General features: G+C 38.0%; 1 protein-coding gene across 8 annotated transcripts in view; it reads right to left on the bottom strand.

The window, feature by feature from the left end:
- The window catches only part of LOC138753854 (tau-tubulin kinase 2-like), a 250,204-nt gene that overhangs the window by 195,318 nt on the left and 34,061 nt on the right, over positions 1 to 20,825 (bottom strand). The window contains exon 1 of one of the 8 annotated variants that reach the window (XM_069917344.1): positions 13,740 to 13,811. The exons of 5 other annotated variants lie outside the window; for them this stretch is intronic. The gene's annotated coding sequence lies outside the window, so the exon portion shown is untranslated. Of the gene's footprint in view, positions 1 to 1,166; positions 1,182 to 13,727; positions 13,812 to 20,825 lie in introns of those variants that run through there. 2 more of the 8 variants (XM_069917346.1, XM_069917345.1) reach the window with 2 other exon arrangements.

Below are 20,825 nucleotides of genomic sequence, written 5' to 3'. Positions count from 1 at the left end.
GAACAAAGAACCTTGATTTCGACTCAGTCTGGCGTTTGACTCACTCATTCATGAACAAAGCAGACCTAACATTCCACCCACTCAGTTAAACTCGTCTTTCTGTAATGTCCTCTATCAACTTTTAGTTCATGCATAATCTCAACTATACCTTTCTTTGCTGAGGCTCCAACAGCATCTCCTTCCTTCATGAAGCCTCATGTAATTTAACATCTCAAACTTGCCCTGACTCAAAGAGCAAATTTCCATTTTAGTCTCAGATCTACCCAACTTTTCTCATTCCCCTTACTGCAAAATATTTTTCTATGCTTTTTTTTGCTGCCAGTCTTTTTTCCTGCTCTCTGCTTTCATTTCATTTCTGAATTTTCTGCAATCGGCCCCTTATCCCCATTTGAGTTGACAATCTTGCTTCAGTTTGCTCTCTCTTTAGTTATCCAGGGAGTGCCAACTTTAATTTCCCTACCCTAACTAAATATGCTTGGGAATGTACCCAGACATTTGATGAAATATCCCTACATTTATGGCTTTCAATATCCAAGTTCAGCTTTGTCCATCAGGCTTGAATTCCCATGGTTCCATTGTTATTAAAATTGGCCTCTTTCAATCAACTACTTCTACCTTGAGTGATTGACATCAGCCAGTTTCAACAGGAGCTCAATAAGCACCCTCCACCCCCCAGGAGGCCCATACCATATTTAATTAATTATAGGCCTTGTGTTCACCTCATGTACAATAATTTTTAATTTTTTTAATGTCATCAGTACGAGAAAAGTACAGAAGAAACCAAAACTTGATTGCTTCACAGGGAAGGGGGCCCATAAACTTTGAGCAGAGTCCAAAGGGGGCCAGAGTCGAAAAGGGGTGGAGAATGGCTGGCCTACATCCTTCTCCTAATTATTCTATATCTTTTGATAAAGTAAAACGCCTGGTATCCAGCACATATGGGTATTGGTATAAGCTGGAAAAGTGCATTTCCTGGTTGCTTGAGACTCACTCTTACAATGCCTAACTAATACACCTGCATTAAGAATGAACAGTTTAAAAGACAAAAGACAACAATATTATGCTGGACTTGTACTGAACAAACTTCACTTGCATAAATATATAAACCTTAAAGCATTTTACTTTATTTTGTCATATGCTTTGAAAAGATTTAACCATCACTGCACCTGCAGGTTGCTCCCCCTCCACAGAGCCTCCTGAAAGAAGAACAATAACATTATAAATAATTAAAACCCCCTCCCTCAAATTCACAGAAAGCCTCTGTCTGGGGCGACTCTTACTAACCGGGGATTAAGAGACACTAAGAGTCAACCCATGGCGAGCGGCATCAACCAACTCTTTATCCTGGGCGATGCCATTGCTGCTTCACACAACTTTATTCAAATAGCTGCTACAATCAAAGCACAACCAAGGCACTCCACTGGCTGGATATTTTTCAAAGGTTTGTGCTACTTCAGAGAACATTTGCTTTTACAATTTTAAACTTGCGTATTTATTACCTATCATTTTATTGTTATTTATTTTAATTTTTTAATTTATTTTCCTTGATTTTTGTTTTGCAAATTACTTGAGGCTGATGATTGCTTGAAATCCAGATACCAGGGGTTTTACTGTATTCTGATTACTTTCTCTGTGATCCCCATAAATACTTGCTTTCTTCCAGAATTGTCTCATGCTGTCAACTCCATGAAGTCAGGAATATACAGGTCAATACACCAGAATTCCCCATTTTCATTACTCTAACTTATACAATTTCTTTGTAAATTTGTTCTATATTCTTCCCACTCAACAGTAACCTATAGAATAGTCTCACCTCTATTGTTTCTTATTTCTAAATAGATTCAAGACATCTCTCTAGCTTCAATACTGTTTGCAATCAGATGGACATTCTTGAGGGACTAGTGGTTTGGTGGCAGGCCAACCTCTACCTCAATGTCAGCAAGATTAAAGAACTGATTTCTGGACTTTCAGAAGAGGAGTGGAGTTCACTTCCATGTCCACATCAACAGCACCCAGATGGAGACAGTAGATAGCTTTAACTTCTTGGGAGCAAACATCTCCAATGGGTGAAACAAAGTCTGCAGACTTGTGATGGTAGTTAATACACAAAAGTGCTGGAGAAACTCCACAGCTCCTTCAGTGTCTGTAGGAGGCAAAGATATAAATCCCCCAATCAATTTTCAACTTTTCTCTCCTGCCCTCCTGTCCATGTCCATCTATGGCTATTTGTCTGTGTTCCTCTCACTTTGCTTTCTTCCCTTCCTCCCTCATCTTTTATTCAGACGCCTGCCTGCTTTTTGCTCATACCTTGACAAAGAGCTCAGGCCAAAATATTGGTTATATATCTTTGACTCCTACAGATGCTGAGGGACCTTCTGAGTTTCTCCAGCCAGCACTTTTGTGTATTAACATTTCCAACAACCTGGTGTTGAAGCACATTAGCTGCTGTCTGAGCAGCAATTGGTTCTACACAAAGCCCTGGAACACCTGAACAGCAAAGTTGCAAATATCAGGATGCTCTTCATCAACTACATATCAGCATTCAACACCATCATCCCATCAAAACTGATTAGCAAATGCCAATACCTAGGCCTAAATACCCCACTGTATAATTGGATTCTTGATTTCCTCACCTGCAGACCATAATCAGTGAGAATTGGTAAGAGCATCTCAACCACAATCTCCATCAGCATTGAGCACCCTTTCTCTATTCAATCTACTCATTCAGTACGACAATAAAACCATCTACAAATATGATGATGATACCATGGTAGTGGGTTGTATAAAAGGGGGTGATTGAAAACTTAGCTAAGTGATAAACTAACAACAACCCTGCACTGAACATCACCAAAACCAAGGAGCTGATTGTGAACTTTAGCAGGTGAAAACCAGAGGTGATCACTTGGGGATCAGAGGTGGAGAGGATGAGCAAATTTAAATTCCTGGGTGTCACTATTCCAGAGGATCTTTCCTGGATCCAACACACAAATGTCATGAAGAGAGTCCATCAGCACCTCTACTTTCTCAGGTGTTGGCAGAGGTTTATTATGACTTCAAAAACCTCAGCAAACTTCGGGGAGGAGTCACGTGATGGAGTAGTGGCCGGACGGTGAACTCCAGCCCTCTCCAGAAAAGTCGGGAAAAACAAGAGAAAATACAAAGGCACAGAAATACAAGTTAAAGAAAAGTGAGTATAAAGGTGGAAAGAAGATGGAGACAAAAGGAGAAAAATCAAAATCAACGGAAAGAAGAGAGGAAGAGAAGACAACGGAGGAAAAAGGTGAAGGCCTTACCTGTCCGAAGAGGCCCGCTGTGGAGAGAAGACCCCACTACCTCAGGTCGGTAGAAAAAGAACTACAACAATGGCTCACAGAGCCGAGTAAAAGTGCGCACGCGCATGCGCGATGCGCATGAAAAAAAACACACCGACGGGAGGGGGGACCAGCTGGGGAGTCGATCTCCACAGCCGGCAACGACAGCTGCAGAACACCTGCAGCAAGAAGAGACCACAGAAGACAATGGAAACAAGAAAGAAGAGAAGGAAAGGGCAGCAAAGAAACAACAGATGGCCAACCTAGAGGAAGAAGAAGAGGAAGAATACAGTGAAATAGATAAAGGGAAAGGCAAGGTAAAGGATATACTTGCTCTTGTTAGAGGATACATGGAGTCATTTAAAGAATGGCAAACACAGGAATTCAATGATTTAAGAAGAAGAATAAACAACACAGAAAAGAAAATAAATAAAATGGATATGACCTTAACAGAAATGGGGAAAAAAATGGACAAGATGGAAGAACGGGCAATAGCAGCAGAAATGGAGGTAGAAGACTTAAAAAAGAAATTGGAGGAATCTAATAAAAAAACTAAAGAGACACAAGAATTACTAGCCCAAAAAATAGATATAATGGAAAATTATAACAGAAGAAATAACATAAAGATAGTGGGCCTTAAGGAAGAAGAAGAAGGCAAGAATATGAGGGAGTTTATAAAAGAATGGATCCCTAAGACCCTAGGATGTCCAGAACTACAGCAAGAAATGGAAATAGAAAGGGCACATAGAGCATTGGCCCCTAAACCACAACCACAACAAAAACCAAGATCTATTGTAGTAAAATTCCTAAGATATACTACAAGAGAAAAGGTACTGGAGAAGACAATGGAAAAAGTAAGAGAGGGCAACAAACCACTGGAGTATAAAGGGCAAAAAATCTTCATTTATCCAGATATAAGCTTTGAACTCCTAAAGAAGAGAAAAGAGTTCAATACAGCAAAAGCGATTTTATGGAAGAAAGGATATAAATTTACACTGAAGCATCCTGCGGTATTGAAAATATTTATTCCAGGACAACAAAACAGACTATTCTCAGATCCAGAAGAAGCACGAAAATTTGCAGAACAATTACAAAAATAGACTGAGGGATGAAGACGGGTAATGAGAGCAAAAATTATCACGATTGATATGTATGTGGGTAAAGACAAAAATAGACTGAGGGATGAAGACGGGTAAGGAGGGTAAAAATGACCACGATTGATATGTATGCGGGTAAAGAGGTATAAGAGTGAATAGAGACAATGTGCATATGTGAAAGTATCTGTAATTAGAGGAAAACATAGAGAGTATAGACAAGAATTAATAAGGGAAGGTAATGGAATAGAGAGAATAAGGAGGGAATTAAAAGAGTGACCTTTGTGACATATAAAAAGCGAAATCTTTTCTGGGGGGGGCTGGGTGGGGGAAAAGAGCGGTCACTGCAAAATCAGTTGACGCTTGCGAGTGGATTCGCAAATCCAAATGGAGAGGGGAGATGTGGTTGTCCGACAAGGGATAAAGGGCAACTCAGGAGGGGAAGGGGAGATTGGGGATAAAGAAGATAGAAATAGGAGAATAAGGAAAATGTTGGATGTTGTAGGAATGTTGTCTGGTAAAGAGTTGAAAATAAGAAAACAGAAATGGAAAAGGAGGAAAGGTAATGATGGAAAAACGGAAAGAGAAGATAAACAAAATATAAAATGGCTACGCTGAACTATATGACTCTAAATATTAATGGAATACATAACCAAATTAAAAGGAAGAAACTACTAAATTTACTGAAAAAGGAAAAAATAGATATAGCATTTGTCCAAGAAACACACTTAACTGAATTGGAGCACAAGAAATTAAAGAGAGATTGGGTAGGACATGTAACAGCAGCATCGTATAATTCAAAAGCAAGAGGAGTGGCTATATTAATTAGCAAAAATGTGCCATTTAAAATAGAAGAGGAAATAATAGATCCAGCAGGGAGATATGTTATGATAAAATGTCAGATATATTCAGAGCTTTGGAATCTACTTAATATATATTCACCTAACGAAGAAGATCAAAAGTTTATGCAAGATATCTTTTTGAAGGTAGCTAATACGCAAGGGAACATACTAATAGGAGGGGATTTCAACCTGAATTTGGATCCAAATATGGATAAAACGGGGAAAAAAATTAACAGGAAGAACAAAGTAACCAAATTTATAATTAAATCAATGCAAGAAATGAAACTTGTGGACATATGGAGGAAACAAAACCCAAAAGAAAAGGAATACTCACACTACTCGACTAGACATAAAACATACTCAAGGATAGACCTATTCCTGTTATCAGCCCACATTCAAGGGAGAGTTAGGAAAACGGAATATAAAGCTAGACTATTATCGGACCACTCACCCCTGTTATTGGCAATAGAGCTAGAGGACATCCCTCCAAGAATGTATAGATGGAGATTAAACCCCATGCTACTTAAAAGACAGGGTTTTAGAGAATTTATTGAAAAACAATTAAAAATGTACTTTGAAGTAAATACAGAATCAGTGGAAGATAAGTTTATACTATGGGACGCAATGAAAGCATTCATTAGAGGGCAAATAATAAGTTATGCAACCAAGATGAAGAAGGACTATAATCAGGAAACAGAGCAGTTGGAAAGGGAAATAATAAACATAGAAAAAAAATTAGCAATAAAGGAAGATACAACCAAAAGAAGAGAATTGGCGGATAAAAAAATAAAATATGAAACATTACAAACATATAAGGTAGAGAAGAATATAATGAAGACAAAACAGAAATATTATGAACTAGGTGAAAAAACACACAAAATCTTAGCATGGCAGCTTAAGACAGAGCAAACTAAGAAAATGGTATTGGCAACAAGGAAAAAAGACAAACAAATTACATATAATCCAAAAGAAATTAAGGAAAACTTCAGAGAATTCTATGAACAATTATACCGAACCGAAAACGAAGGGAAAGAAGGGAAAATAGATGAATTTTTGACTAAAATTGAACTACCAAAACTACAAATAGAGGAACAAAATAAATTAACAGAACCATTTGGAACAGTAGAAATACAAGAGATAATAAAAAATTTACCAAATAATAAGACACCAGGAGAGGATGGACTCCCAATAGAATTCTACAAAACATTTAAAGACCTAATAATACCGCCCCTCCTGGATGTAATCAACCAGATTGATGAGACACAAAACTTACCAGATTCATGTAAAACAGCAATAATTACAGTGATACTAAAACAAGGGAAAGATCCACTCTCACCAGCGTCATATAGACCAATATCTCTGCTAAACACAGATTATAAGATAATAGCTAAACTATTAGCGAACAGATTAGCAGAACAGGTACCGAAAATGGTAAATTTAGACCAAACTGGATTTATCAAAAAAAGACGCACAACAGACAATATTTGTAAATTTATTAACTTAATTCATGCAGTAGAAGGAAATAAAGCACCGGCAGTAGCAGTTGCTTTAGACGCAGAGAAGGCCTTCGACAGAGTAGAATGGAATTACTTGTTCAAAGTATTGCAAAAATTCAGTTTACCGGAGAAGTATATTAATTGGATTAAAGCATTATATAAGGGACCGTTAGCGAAAGTGACAGTAAATGGACATGTATCAAAGCAATTTAACTTAAGCAGGTCAACGCGGCAGGGATGCCCACTATCACCATTATTGTTTGCGCTAGCTATAGAACCACTAGCAGAATCGATAAGAAGAGATAATAATATAAAAGGAATAAAAATAAAAGACAGGGAATATAAAATCAGTCTGTTTGCGGATGATGTGATAGTGTACTTAACAGAACCAGAACTATCAATAAAAGAACTATATAAGAAATTGAAGGAATATGGAGAAGTGTCGGGATACAAGATAAACGTAAATAAAAGTGAAGCAATGCCTATGAATAATGCGGATTTCTCAAAATTTAAGGAGGAATCCCCATTCAGATGGCAAACGCAGGCAATAAGATACCTAGGTGTGCAAATAAACAAAAATCTAGGCCAATTATATAAACTCAATTACAATCCACTAATGAAAAAATTACAGGACGATTTAGAGCATTGGAAAGAGCTACCACTAACACTGATAGGAAGGATAAACTGTATTAAAATGAACATTTTTCCAAGGATACTATACTTATTTCAGGCATTGCCAATACAACTGACAGAAAAATTCTTCAAAGAGTTAAAGAAAATAATAAGGAGATTTTTATGGAGAGGGGGGAAACCGAGGATAGCACTAGATAAATTAACAGAATGGTATAAACAAGGAGGCTTACAATTGCCAAACTTCAAAAATTATTATAGAGCCGCACAATTAAGGTACCTATCAGATTTTTATCAAACAAGGGAAAAACCAGACTGGACGAGACTAGAATTAGATAAAATAGGGGAAAAGATACCTGAACACATATTATATAAATGGGACGAAAAATTGGTACAACATAGAACTTCTCCAGTATTACACCATCTCCTCAATATATGGAAGAAGATTCATGTAGAAAGAAATAAAATAAATTACCAAATACCAAAACTAATATTGACGCAAAATAAGCTACTCCCTTTTACAATAGACAACCTTGCCTTTAGAAAATGGGAAAAAAAAGGGATTAAAAGAATAGAAAATTGTTTTTCAGGAAGTAGATTCTTATCCTTTGAACAAATGAGAGATAAGTACAATATAACTGGAGATACAGCGCTGGCATATTACCAACTGAGATCCTACTTGAAAGATAAATTAGGAAGCAACTTGAGTTTACCAGAGGGAAGTAACCTTGAATATGTGATTACAGATACAATGTTAATCAAAAGATTTATAAAAAATATGTATATTAAACTGCAAGAAAAGGAGAATGAGGAAACAAATGGTAAAACTAAACAAAAATGGGAACAAGATTTAAATATAAAGATAAAAAAGGAAACATGGGAGAAGTTATGCTCTGGAACGATGAGAAATACAATAAATACGAGGCTGCGTATGATACAATATAATTGGTTACACAGACTATACATTACACCGCAAAAGTTAAATAAATGGGACCCAACAGTATCTGATAGATGTTTTCGATGTAAAAAAGAAAGGGGAACAACAATTCATGCAATCTGGACATGTGAGAGAGTAGAAAAATTTTGGGATGATCTCAATCAGATATTAAATAAAATAACAGAAAACAATATACCAAAGAATCCAGAGATCTTTCTCCTAAGTAACATAAAAAATAAAGAATTTGGAATTGACTTGGAAGATGCACAAAAAAGATTTGTCAAGATAGCCCTAGCCGTAGCAAAAAAATGTATTATGTCAACCTGGAAATTGGAAGATAATTTGAAAATACAACAATGGTATATAGAAATGAATAAATGTATTCCATTAGAAAAAATAACATATAGTTTAAGAAATAATATTGAAATATTCGAACAAGTATGGGAGCCTTACATTAAATACAATAGCGAAAACCTACCGGGAACAAACATTACCTAAGTTGATGGAAGGAGAAGAAAAGAAAAGAATGGACTCAGTAGAATTTCTGGTGTATTTTTGTTGAATGACAACATTGTCTAACTGAATTAATGCAACCTAGATTGTATACCTAAAATGGATGAGAGGGGGGGGTGGGGGGTGGCTTGGGAGGAGGGAGGGGGGAGGGAGAAAAAGTCACTGTAAATGTGTGGAAAAGAAAAAGTGTATATCATGGCTATTGTGATTTATGGTGTGAAAAATAAAAAATTAAAAAAAAAAAAAAAAAACCTCAGCAAACTTCTACAGATGTATAGTGGTAAGTGTGCAAACAGGCTGCATCATGGCCTGGTATGAGAACATCAATATCTTGGAGTGGAAAATCCTCCAAAAGGTAGTTATCACAATCCAGAACACAAGCAAAACACTCACCACCATCAAGAAAATCTATAGGGAATGCTGCCATCAGAGAGGACCAGCACATCAAGGATTCACACCATCCAGCACATGGTCTGTTCTTCACTGCTGCCATCAAGACAGACGTAGAGGTGCCACAAGACTCACACCACCAGGTTCAGGAACAGTTGCTACCCCTCCACCATCAGACTCCTCAACAACAAACTCAGAATCATTTAAGTACTCTTACTTTGTTCATCATTTATTATTGAATATTTATTTTCTGTACTGCAGTGTGTTTACACTTCTTTCTTTGTTTAACTTTTTTTGTACACGCATCTTTCCTTGAATAAATTCATGTCTGGCGTGCAGGAACAAATCTTCGGATTGCATGTGATATCATGTATGTAATTTGACAATAAATCTGAACCTGTCCTGATACAACCATGTTGACGTGATTGCCAAGAAAGCACAGGAGCACATTTCAAATTTAAATTAGATTTATATTTCAAGTCCTGTCTCCCCTCCCACAACCCAAAACAGAATGGCAGATGCTTCGAACGCACTGCCAGAAGTGTTGAACGCAGAAACAATAGCAATGCTTATGAGACACAATTGGACATGTATATTAACAGGTAGAAAATGAAAGGACTTAAACCATTTGCAGGTAGGTGGGATTAGTTTTAATGTAGCATCACGGTCAGCAAAGACATCATGGGCTGAAGGTTCCGTTCCTGTGCTGTAACGTTCCATGTTTTACGTAACTAATTCATTGGGTTGTACTTTGGTGCCTTTATTAAAATGTTTACTTGGGAATACTGGCCTTTGCCAAGGCTACAGCATTGGAACTGATGATGTTTTCATGTTCTGCAATGAACTTGAAATGTATTGACCACAAAAATGTAAGGTTTTATGTTATATTTAGAATGTAAATGTAGCATTGTTACATTTACAATACAAATGTAACATCTTACTGAAGGTTTGCTTCAAAGATGCTGCAAAAATGACAGCATGAGCAGAACAGGAATCAATTGTTCAGTTTGCAAGCCTTTTTCAGCTTTAGTGCCATCATGAAATCATTGTGTATCAAAACAATTCACTTCAAAATAAATTGGCCAAATTGAGCCACACAGCATCTGTCAGTCCTTCACTATTCAGCTTCAGCCACAGTGTGTGCCACTCAGTGACTGGCAGCAAACCCACTGAGTTTAATACGCTGATCTCAACGCAAGTTCCAAGCAGCTTCCGCAGGAGTTCACATTACCAATCACTCTCTTGCCAATTTTACAAGAATACTCCATTGCCAACAAACTCATTTCTTCACAAGCAGATACTCCCACTTTTCACAATAATGTGTTTGCTTGTGACCATCTTATTATCATTCAGCCCCTGAGATACCAGTTCTCAATCACATTTCCCCACATCTGGTCAGTGTCCAAAATTTCCATTCCTTTTGTCCAGTATTAGGCAAATAAATCATTAATCTTATTAAGAAACAGAATACCAGATGTCCCTAATTTCAAATAATGTTAGTTTTTAAATTAGAAAATATTAAATAGATCATTAAAATATAATGAAAAGTTTAACTGGCGGTTCATAACCATCTAAACTAGGGGTGGCGAACCTTTTATTTTAAATTTAGTCACATAATGAATTGGCTAATGGGATACTGAATTGGCTTAACAGTAGGAGGCAGTCCGTGATGGCAAAGAGTTGTTACTCCTATTGCAACCAGCAGTGTGATGCAGCAATCTGTCCTTGGTCCACTATTGTTTGAAATCTATACAAAGTGGATGACAATGTAGTTAGCATGGTGAGCAAGTTTGCAGACGGCACCAAAACTGGTTGACAAAGGACAGTGGAGAAGGTTATCTAAGATTACAATGAGATCTGAATGAACTGGGAAAGTGGACCAAGGAATGGTTGATGGAAATTAACTTGGACATGTGCAAGGTGCACTGAACACCAAAAGTTTTTTTTTTAAATATGATTTTCTACCAAAGCACTTGGCCTCTTATTTTTTCACATTATCTGTCACACCTTTCCCCATATCCCCTCTGAACCTTTTGGTACAATAAACCAGGGCAGGATTTACAAGGTAAATGATCAGGCGTGACGAGTGTGATTGAACAAAAAGATGTGGAGATACATACAGTGCCCTCCATATATTTGCCCTGGGCTCCAGTTTTAAATTTGTAATCAAACAATTCACATGATTAAAATGCACATCCCAGATTTTATCAAAGGGTATTAGTGTACATTTTGGTTTGACCATGCAAAAATTACAGCACTTTTATACATAGTCCCCTCATTATAGGGGACCATAATATTTGGGACAAATGTATACAAATAACCTTCAATAAAATCTAGAATGTGCATTTTAATCACATGTGAATTGTTTGATTACAGATTTAAAATTGTGGTGCACAGGGACAAATAAAGGAAAAAGAAATGTCTTTGTCCCAAACATTATGGAGGGCACTGTAAATCAATGACAGTGGGAATGCAGGGTGGTTAAGGCAACATTTGGCACATTTACCTTCACCTGTCAGGGCACTGAGTACAGGAGCAGGGACATTATGTTACAATTATTAGTGAGACCAGTGAGTGTTGGGCACAGTTTTGGTCACCCAGCAATAGGAAGGATACAATTCAGCTAGAAAGCCATCAAAAATGATTCACAAGAATGTTGCCAGGACTGGTGGATGCAATTATAAGGAGAGGCTGGGACTTTTCTCCCTTGCGCCCATGAGGGAAAGGTTTAGGGGGTGCTAGAAAGGGGGGGGGTCAAGAAGGGACCTTACAGGGGTTTATCACGAAGGCCATAAATCAGTCAAATAGGCCATAAATCAGTCAAATAATCCTAGAGAACGTAAATTTAAAGCAGGGAAGGATTTAAGAGGAACATGAGAGGCACTAGCCCCTTTCACATTGGCGAACTGCTAAATTGGTGGTTCAACAAGCCGTTTTAAAATACTGGTAGAGCCGTTCACAATGGACCAACATTAATCGATTCTCTGCGCCCTTTCACATTCACCACCCAGCATCACAGAGCAAAGGGGTGCTTATCCTCCAGCAGTGACATCCTGCATATCCCCTGTCCCGTTCACATTGGACAAACCGGTATGCCGATTCAAAACAAATCGGCAATTATACTACCTCCCCAGGCAGTTCAGTCCCGGAGCAATTTGACACCTGCATGCCAGTTCACAAGTGTTTACACTGGCATGTTAACTGACAGACTGGCAGTTAATTACTGGGTTAAAGTGCCAGTGTGAAAAGGAATTCAAACAGAGTATGTTGAACAAGCTGCCAGAGAAGCTAGTTGTGAAATTTAAAAACTATTGTAACATTAAAACATTTTGACAGGTACACGGCTAAGAAAGGTTTTGAGGGATTTAGCTGAAGACAAAGGGAATTAGCTTAGTCAGCATGGACATTGGGCCAAAAGGCTAGTTTCCATGCCATACAACTTTCTGACTGAGTGGGCATGAAAAGTTAAGCAGTTCAGCAAATGTCAAAAGACCTCACTGATAAACTTCCAATCCAAAGTCCAGTTGTTTATACCCATCACTCCAACCAATTTTACTTCTTGCTTTCCAAAGCACAATATTATTTTCATGAAGTCAAAATTTTTAAAACTGCAGATGCTAGAAACCAAAACATGTTGGGGAAGTCAATATGTCAGGCAGCATCCTTCAAAACAAAAGCAGAGTAAATATTTCAGGTCCAAGACTCTTTATCAGACAGTACAATTTACTCACTTTCAATGGAACAGGGGCAGGCTCTGTGGTTAACTTATAGGGTTATTCTCCCAGAGTACTGTACTAACAATTCCAGATGGCAGCCATGGAATCTAAATTTGGTTTATAATCTGGAAATTTTTTTAAAGTTTTTTGTAACAATTACCACAGAACTAGTAAGAATTGTAAAAACCCATAAGTGCAACTGATGTCTTTTATCTCTTTCCCCAATCCAGCCAACATATGCACCAGATACACAAAAATGTGGAAGTGCAACTGATGTCTTTTATCTCCTTCCCCAATCCAGCCAACATATGCACCAGATACACAAAAATGTGGTCCACCACGAATCCAATCTGCCCAAAGGCAAACACGAATAAACAATAAATGCTGGCCTTCTCACAAAGCCAGATCCCAAAAATATGAAGAAAAGTCAAAGGATTAAACGATAGATGAACATTCTTTGTATCGAATATAGAGTAAATAATGCACATCTTTGAAATGCTCACAGCATTTCCACACGTGCACCCCTCAGTCCATTAAATCCTAGTTTTCGATCAAAACTTCTCATTCTAAGTACAGATATAGCAGAGATCAACTAATAATTCCACACAAAAGGCATAAAAAGCTTGGAAGAAAAGGCTGCTGTAGTAACTAAAATTCCCATACTAGCCTATCAATAATGTTCAATGAACAGAAACGTCAGTCTTCTGTGATTCACACATCAAGGTATTTGCAACACATGTACAGTTTCATTGCTAGGGCTACAATTAATGAGAGTACCAAGTTAAAAACATTTTGTACAGTATTTTTCACCCTTTCATCCAATGGAGATGGTGGCTTTCTTAAAGGGGTCCTGTTCCACAGACATCCAGTGCCTCACCAGAGTGGCCATTATTAAGCTGTGAGCTATAGCAGCATCAGCAAGCTGTTCAGTGGCAGGGGCGTCACAAACAAGTTTGATTGTGTCCTCACCCAATGTGCAAAAATAAACAGTCAGCAGAAAATGCTAGATAGGTGAGGACTTTTTAGGGCAGACCCCACTTTTCACACAATTGTAACATCAATATCAAAATCCCAGATGAAATGCATACACAGACATCTTCAACATCTCAAACAGGTATCAATCATACCGGAGCTCAAGAAGAGGGTGGTAATCTGCCTAAATGGTGCCTCACACCAACGGTGATTAAATGTTTTGAAAGGATGGTGTTGAAGCATATCAGCTCCTGTCTGAGCAGCAACTTGGATCCGTTTCAATTCGCCAATCGTAGCAACATGTCTCAAGCAGATGCCATCTCACTGGCTCTACACAAAGCCCTGGAACACCTGGACAGCAAAGATGCATACATCAGGATGATCTTTATCAACTGCAGTTAAGCATTTAAACTATCAATCCCTCAAAATCAATCAGCAAACTCCAAGACCAGGGACTCAATACCCCACTGTATAATTGGATCCTTGATTTCCTCACCTCCACACCACAATCAGTGAGGATTGGAAAGGACAACTCTACAGTCTCCATCAGTACCAGAGCATCACAGGGCTGCATTCCTACCACCTGCTTCATTCATTCACTTTACACCTATGACTGTGTGGCTCGGTATGACAGCAATGCCATCTACAAATTCACTAATGTATAAAAAAATGTCAATGAGTCAGCAAACAGGAAGGAGATTGAAAAACTTGGCTGAATGCTGCACCAACAACAACACTCAATATCACCAAAAACTAAGGAGCTGATTGTTGACTTAAGGAAGGGAAAAACAGAAGAATACAATCCAGTGATCACTGGGGGATCAGAAGAGGAGAGCATGAGCAAATTTAAGTTCTCGGGAGTCAATATCTTGTAGGATCTTTCCTGGGCCCAACACACCGATGACATTAAAAATAAGTCAGCGCCTCTACTTTCTCAGGAGTTTGTGATAACATCAGAAACCCTGGCAAATTTCTACAGATGTGTACTGGAATGTGTGCCAACCAGCTGCATCATGGGTACACCAATACCTCTGAGTGTAAAGCCCTGCAAAATGACAGACAAAACTCTCCCCACTATTGAATACATCTCCAGGGAATGCTGCCGTCACAAAGTAGCAGCAATTATCAAGGATCCACACCACCCAGCATATGCTCTGTTCTCGCTGCTACCATCAAAAGGTATAGGTGCCAAAAGACTAGCTCCACCAGGTTCAGGGATAGCTGCTATCCCTCCACCATCAGACTCCTCAACAAACTCAATCAGGGACTCATTTAAGGACTCTTACTTTTGCGCTTTATTGATATTTTCTCTCTCTGTATTGTACAGTTGGTTTACATTTATTAATTTTGTGCACGTTGCTTTTTTTTTGCACTACCAACAAGTCGTAATTCTGATCACCCACAGTGGGGGGGGGGGGGAGTAATCACAGGGTTGTATGTGATGTCATGCTTGCATTCTGACATTAAATCTGAAATAAGGTAATCTCGTTTTTCTTTTGTTGGGTGGCTAGGCTACTCAAAAAAATAAACTGATTCATCATCCAATGGTGCTTACACACTTCACATTACATTACACCCTTTAGCATGGACTATTAAAAGGTTGACAGTCAGGGTAACTAGAAAAATAGCAATAAAGCCTTCTCCGAAGTTTTATTAAGAATTTTGAACCCACTGGTCGGGTTGAATCAGCCCTCTCCAGAAAAAAAAATTGTTTGGAAAAGACAAGGCTCAACAAATACAAAACACAAGAAATAGAAGATCAAGTTACAGAGAAGAGCAAGAAAATGGCACCCAAGAAAGAGAAAGAAAGAACAACGGGGTAAAAAGAAGAAAAATCACAGGAGAAGAAAGAAGGCCTTACCTGCATGAAGGAGCAGGGAGCTGCGGGTGTGAAGAGCAGCCGATCTCCGAAGCTGGTAAGTGCCCTGCAAAGTCGCGACCTCCCAAACGGTGGACTCCAAAAATGGCTCTCGGAGCCAAACAAAAGTGCGCAACTGCGCAATCGAAGGAAAAAGTGAACACCGGCAGGAGAGGATCTCAGCCAAGGAGCGGATAGTTACAACACGAATAGCTGAGGGACGCTCGGCATCAGGGCGCTCAGCTGGAGGATAAAAACAACGGAGAGAAAAGGAGCAAGGAGCCGGACGAGGGAGAATGACAGTAGGGTGACTGACAACAAGAGGATCAACAGCAGGAGGTCAGACAGACAGACAGCCCACGAAAGGAAGACCAACAGCAAGAGGCCCAGCAAGAAGAGGCCAGACAAAGACATAGAAGTAATTCATCAGGAAAAACAGAAGACACATAGATACAAAGAAGAGAAGAAGACATAAACACAGATATAGAAGAAGAGGACGAAGACCAAGATCTTCACAGGGAAATAGAAGGTAAAACAGATGGACAGAATATAGATAAGGCCTTTCTTTTAATGAGATCATTAAAAGAATGTTTATCATTAGAATTTAGTGCAATTAAAAGAAAAATGAAAAGAACAGAAGACAAAATCCAAAGTTTAGAACTGGACATAACAGAAATAGGAAAATGTGGAGGAACGGGAAACAGCTGTAGAATTGGAAGTAAATGATTTAAGAGAAAAATTGGAAGAAAGTGACAAAAAAAATTAAAGAGACACAAGAGTTGTTATCTCAGAAAACTGATATGTTGGAAAACTATAGTAGGCAAAACAACAAAAATAATGGGCCTGAAGGAGGATGAAGAAGGCGCAGACATGAAGGAATTTATAACAGGATAGATCCCGAAGATTTTGGGAATGACAGAATTACATGAAGAAATGGAAATAGAAAGGGCACACAGAGCACTAGTACCGAAACCGCAGACACATCAAAAACCAAGATCCATCTTAATAAAATTTTTAAAGATATACGACGAGAAAATATACTGGAGCAGGCAAGGAACAAAGTTAGAGAAGATAATAAGCCATTGGAATAATAAGGGACATATATTTTATTACCCAGACATAGGTTTTGAACTCTTAAAGAAGAGAAAGGAATTTAATACAGTGAAAACTATATTATGGAAAAAAAGGTTATAAATTTACGTTAAGACATCCAGCCATACTTAAAATATTTATACCTAGGGAGCAAAACAGACTATTCTCGGATCTGGAGGAAGCGCTAGAATTCCCAGAGCATTTGCAGGACAGAAGAAGAGATGTAACAAGAAAGAAGACTGGCGATAAAGTATATATAAAAAGATGTTAAGAACTAAAGATGGAAAAGAGAAGGGAAGGAAGGAAGAAGGGGGGAATAAGAGCTCTGTTATATGTATAAAAAAGTGTATTTTGGGGGGGCTGAGAGGGGGTGAGAATAATCATCACTGCGAAATCAGATGATGCTTGCAAACAAGATCACAAACCAAATGGAAAGGGGAGTTGTGGTTGCCTAGCAAGGGATAAGGGGCACCTCAAAGAGGGGGGGTGCATTTGAGGTTAAGGTGTTATTGGGTGTGGGTATTTTGTGTTTTAAATGTGTTGTCATACATTGAGTTTAAAAAGGGAAAACTAAAAGATAAAAGGGGAAAAAGGGGGTTAGAGGTGGCGAGGAGGCGGAAAAGAGGTTTAAACAAGGTACAAGATGGCCACATTGAACTATATGACTATAAACATTAATGGAATACATAACCAAATTAAAAGGAAGAGGCTACTAAGTTTACTGAAAAAGGAAATAGATATAGCATTTGTGCAGGAAACACATCTAACTGAAATGGAACATAACAAATTAAAGAGAGACTGGGTAGGACACGTAGCAGCAGCATCCTATAATGCAAAAGCTAGAGGTGTAGCCATATTAGTTAACAAAAATGTACCAACCAAGAGAGATGAGGAAATAATACATCCATCAGGGAGGTATGCAACGATAAAGTGTCAGATATACTCAGAATTTTGGAATTTGCTCAATATATATGCACCTAACGATGAGGATCAAAAGTTTATGCAGGATATTTTTTTGAAGATTGCAGGCACACAAGGAAATATATTGATAGGAGGGGATTTTAACCTTAATTTGGATACACTGTTGGATAAAACTGGACAAAAGACAAGCAAAAAGTATAAAGTAGCCAAATTTATGATTAAATCAATTCAGGAAATGAAACTTATGATAGATGGAGGAGGCAGCACCCAAAAGTGAAGGAATATTCATATTATTCAAGTAGGCATAAAACATACTCAAGGACTGATATGTTTTTGTTGTCGGCCCATATTCAAGGGAGAGTTAGGAAAACTGAGTATAAAGCTAGACTACTTTCAGATCATTCACCCCTGCTATTAGCAATAGAACTGGAGGACATCCCATCAAGAACATATAGATGGAGGTTAAACCCCATGTTACTTAAAAGGCAGGAATTTAGAGAGTTTATTGAATGCAAAACTAAAACATATTTTGAAATAAACACAGAATCGGTGAAAGATAAATTTATACTATGGGACTGAATGAAAGCTTACATTAGAGGACAGATAATAAGTTATGTAACTAAGATGAAAAAGGATTACAATCGGGAAATAGAGCAGCTGGAAAGGGAGATAGCATGTATAGAAAAGGAACTAGTGAAAAGGGACGATATAAAGAAAAAGAGAATTGATGGACAAAAAATAAAATACGAAATATTATAAACGTACAAGGTGGAGAAGAACATAATGAAAACAAAGCAAAAGTATTACGAATTGGGAGAAAAAACACAAAATATTGGCCTGGCAACAAGCTAAAAGAACTGTATTGGCATCAAGGAAAAAGGACAAACAAATTACATATAACCCAACAGAGATTAATGAGAACTTTAAGGAATTTTATGAACAATTATACCAAACTGAGAATGAGGGGAAAAAATGATAAAATAGAAGAGTTTAAGCTAAAATTGAACTGCCAAAATTGCAAGATGAGGAACAAAACAAACTGATAAAACCATTTGAAATAGAGGAAGTACAGGATATATTAAAAAAGCAACCGAACAATAAAATACCAGGAGAGAATGGATTTCCAATAAAATTTTATAAAACATTTAAAGAGTTATTAATTCCTCCTCTCCTAGAAGTAATGAATCAGGGAGAAGAAATACAAAACTTGCCAGGCTCATGTAAGGCAGCAATAATTACAGTAATACCAAAGAAGGGGAAGGATCCATCAACACCAGCATCATATAGAACAATATCTCTACTTAACTCAGATTATAAGATAACAGCGAAGTTATTAGCAAACAGATTGGCCAACTCTACCAAAAATAGTAAAACAAGATCAAACTGAATTTATTAAAAAAGACGAACAGCAGATAATGTCTGTAAACTTATTAATCTAATTCATGCAGCTCAAGAAAATAAGAAACCAATGGTGGCTGTTGCCTTAGATGCAGAAAAAGTCTTTGACAGGGTAGTGTGGAACTACTTATTTAAGGTATTACAGAAGTTCAATCTACCAGAAAATATATTAATTGGATTAAAGCATTATATAATGGATTATTGGCAAAGGAAGTAGTAAATGGATATGTTTCGAACCAATTCAAATTAAGTCGATCAACTAGGCAGGGATGTCCATTATCCCCCTCATTGTTTGCTTTAGCAATAGAACCATTGGCAGAGCTGATAAGAATAGAAAATAAAATAAAGGGGGGGGAGTCACGCGATGGAGTAGTGGCCGGACGGTGAACTCCAGCCCTCTCCAGAAAAGTCGGGAAAAACAAGAGAAAACACAAAGGCACAGAAATAAAAGTTACAGAAAAGTGAGTATAAAGGTTGAAAGAAGATGGCGACAAAAAAAGAAAAGTCGAAAGCAACGGTAAGAAGAGAGGAAGAGAAGACAAAGGAGGAAAAAGGTGAAGGCCTTACCTGTCCGAAGAGGCCCGCTGCGGAGAGAGAAACCCGCTCCCTCAGGTCGGTAAATAATGGACTACAAAAATGGCTCGCAGAGCCGAGTAAAAGTGCGCAACCGCGCATGCGCGAAGTTTCGCGCATGCGCGATGCGAATGAAAAAAAACACACCGACGGGAGGGGGGACCAGCTGGGGAGTCGATCTCCACAGCCGGCAACGACAGCTGCAGAACACCTGCAGCAAGAAGAGACCACAGAAGACAATGGAAACAAGAAAGAAGAGGAGGAAAGGGCAACAAAGAAACAACAGATGGTCAACCCAGAGGAAGAAGAAGAGGAAGAGTATGGTGAAATAGAAGAAGAAAAGATAGGCAAGGTAAAGGATATACTTGCTCTTATTAAAGGATACATGGAGTCATTTAAAGAATGGCAAACACAGGAATTTAAGGATTTAAGAAAAAGAATAAACAACACAGAGGAGAAAATAATTAAAATGGAGATGACCTTAACAGAAATGGGAAAAAAAATGGACAAGATGGAAGAGCGAGCAGTAGCAGCAGAAATGGAGGTAGAAGACTTAAAAAAGAAATTGGAGAAATCTAATAAAAAAACTAAAGAGACACAAGAACTACTAGCTCAAAAAATAGATACAATGGAAAACCATAACAGAAGAAATAACATAAAGATAGTGGGCCTTAAGGAAGATGAAGAAGGCAAGAATATGAGGGAGTTTATAAAAGAGTGGATCCCTAAGACCCTAGGATGTCCAGAACTACAGCATGAAATGGAAATAGAAAGGGCACATAGAGTATTGGCCTCTAAACCACAACCACAACAAAAACCAAGATCTATTGTAGTAAAATTCCTAAGATATACTACAAGAGAAAAGGTACTGGAGAAGACAATGGAAAAAGTAAGAGAGGGCAACAAACCACTGGAGTATAAAGGGCAAAAAATCTTCATTTATCCAGATATAAGTTTTGAACTCCTAAAGAAGAGAAAAGAGTTCAATACAGCAAAGGCGATTTTATGGAAGAAAGGGTATAAATTTATACTAAAGCATCCAGCGGTATTGAAAATATTTATTCCAGGACAACAAAACAGAC

The sequence above is a fragment of the Narcine bancroftii genome, chromosome 2, assembly GCF_036971445.1.
Source record: "Narcine bancroftii isolate sNarBan1 chromosome 2, sNarBan1.hap1, whole genome shotgun sequence".
NCBI classification, from domain to species: Eukaryota; Metazoa; Chordata; class Chondrichthyes; order Torpediniformes; family Narcinidae; genus Narcine; species Narcine bancroftii.
Note: the sequence above shows the minus strand (reverse complement) of the source record. Positions and strands in the feature narration are given on the sequence as shown.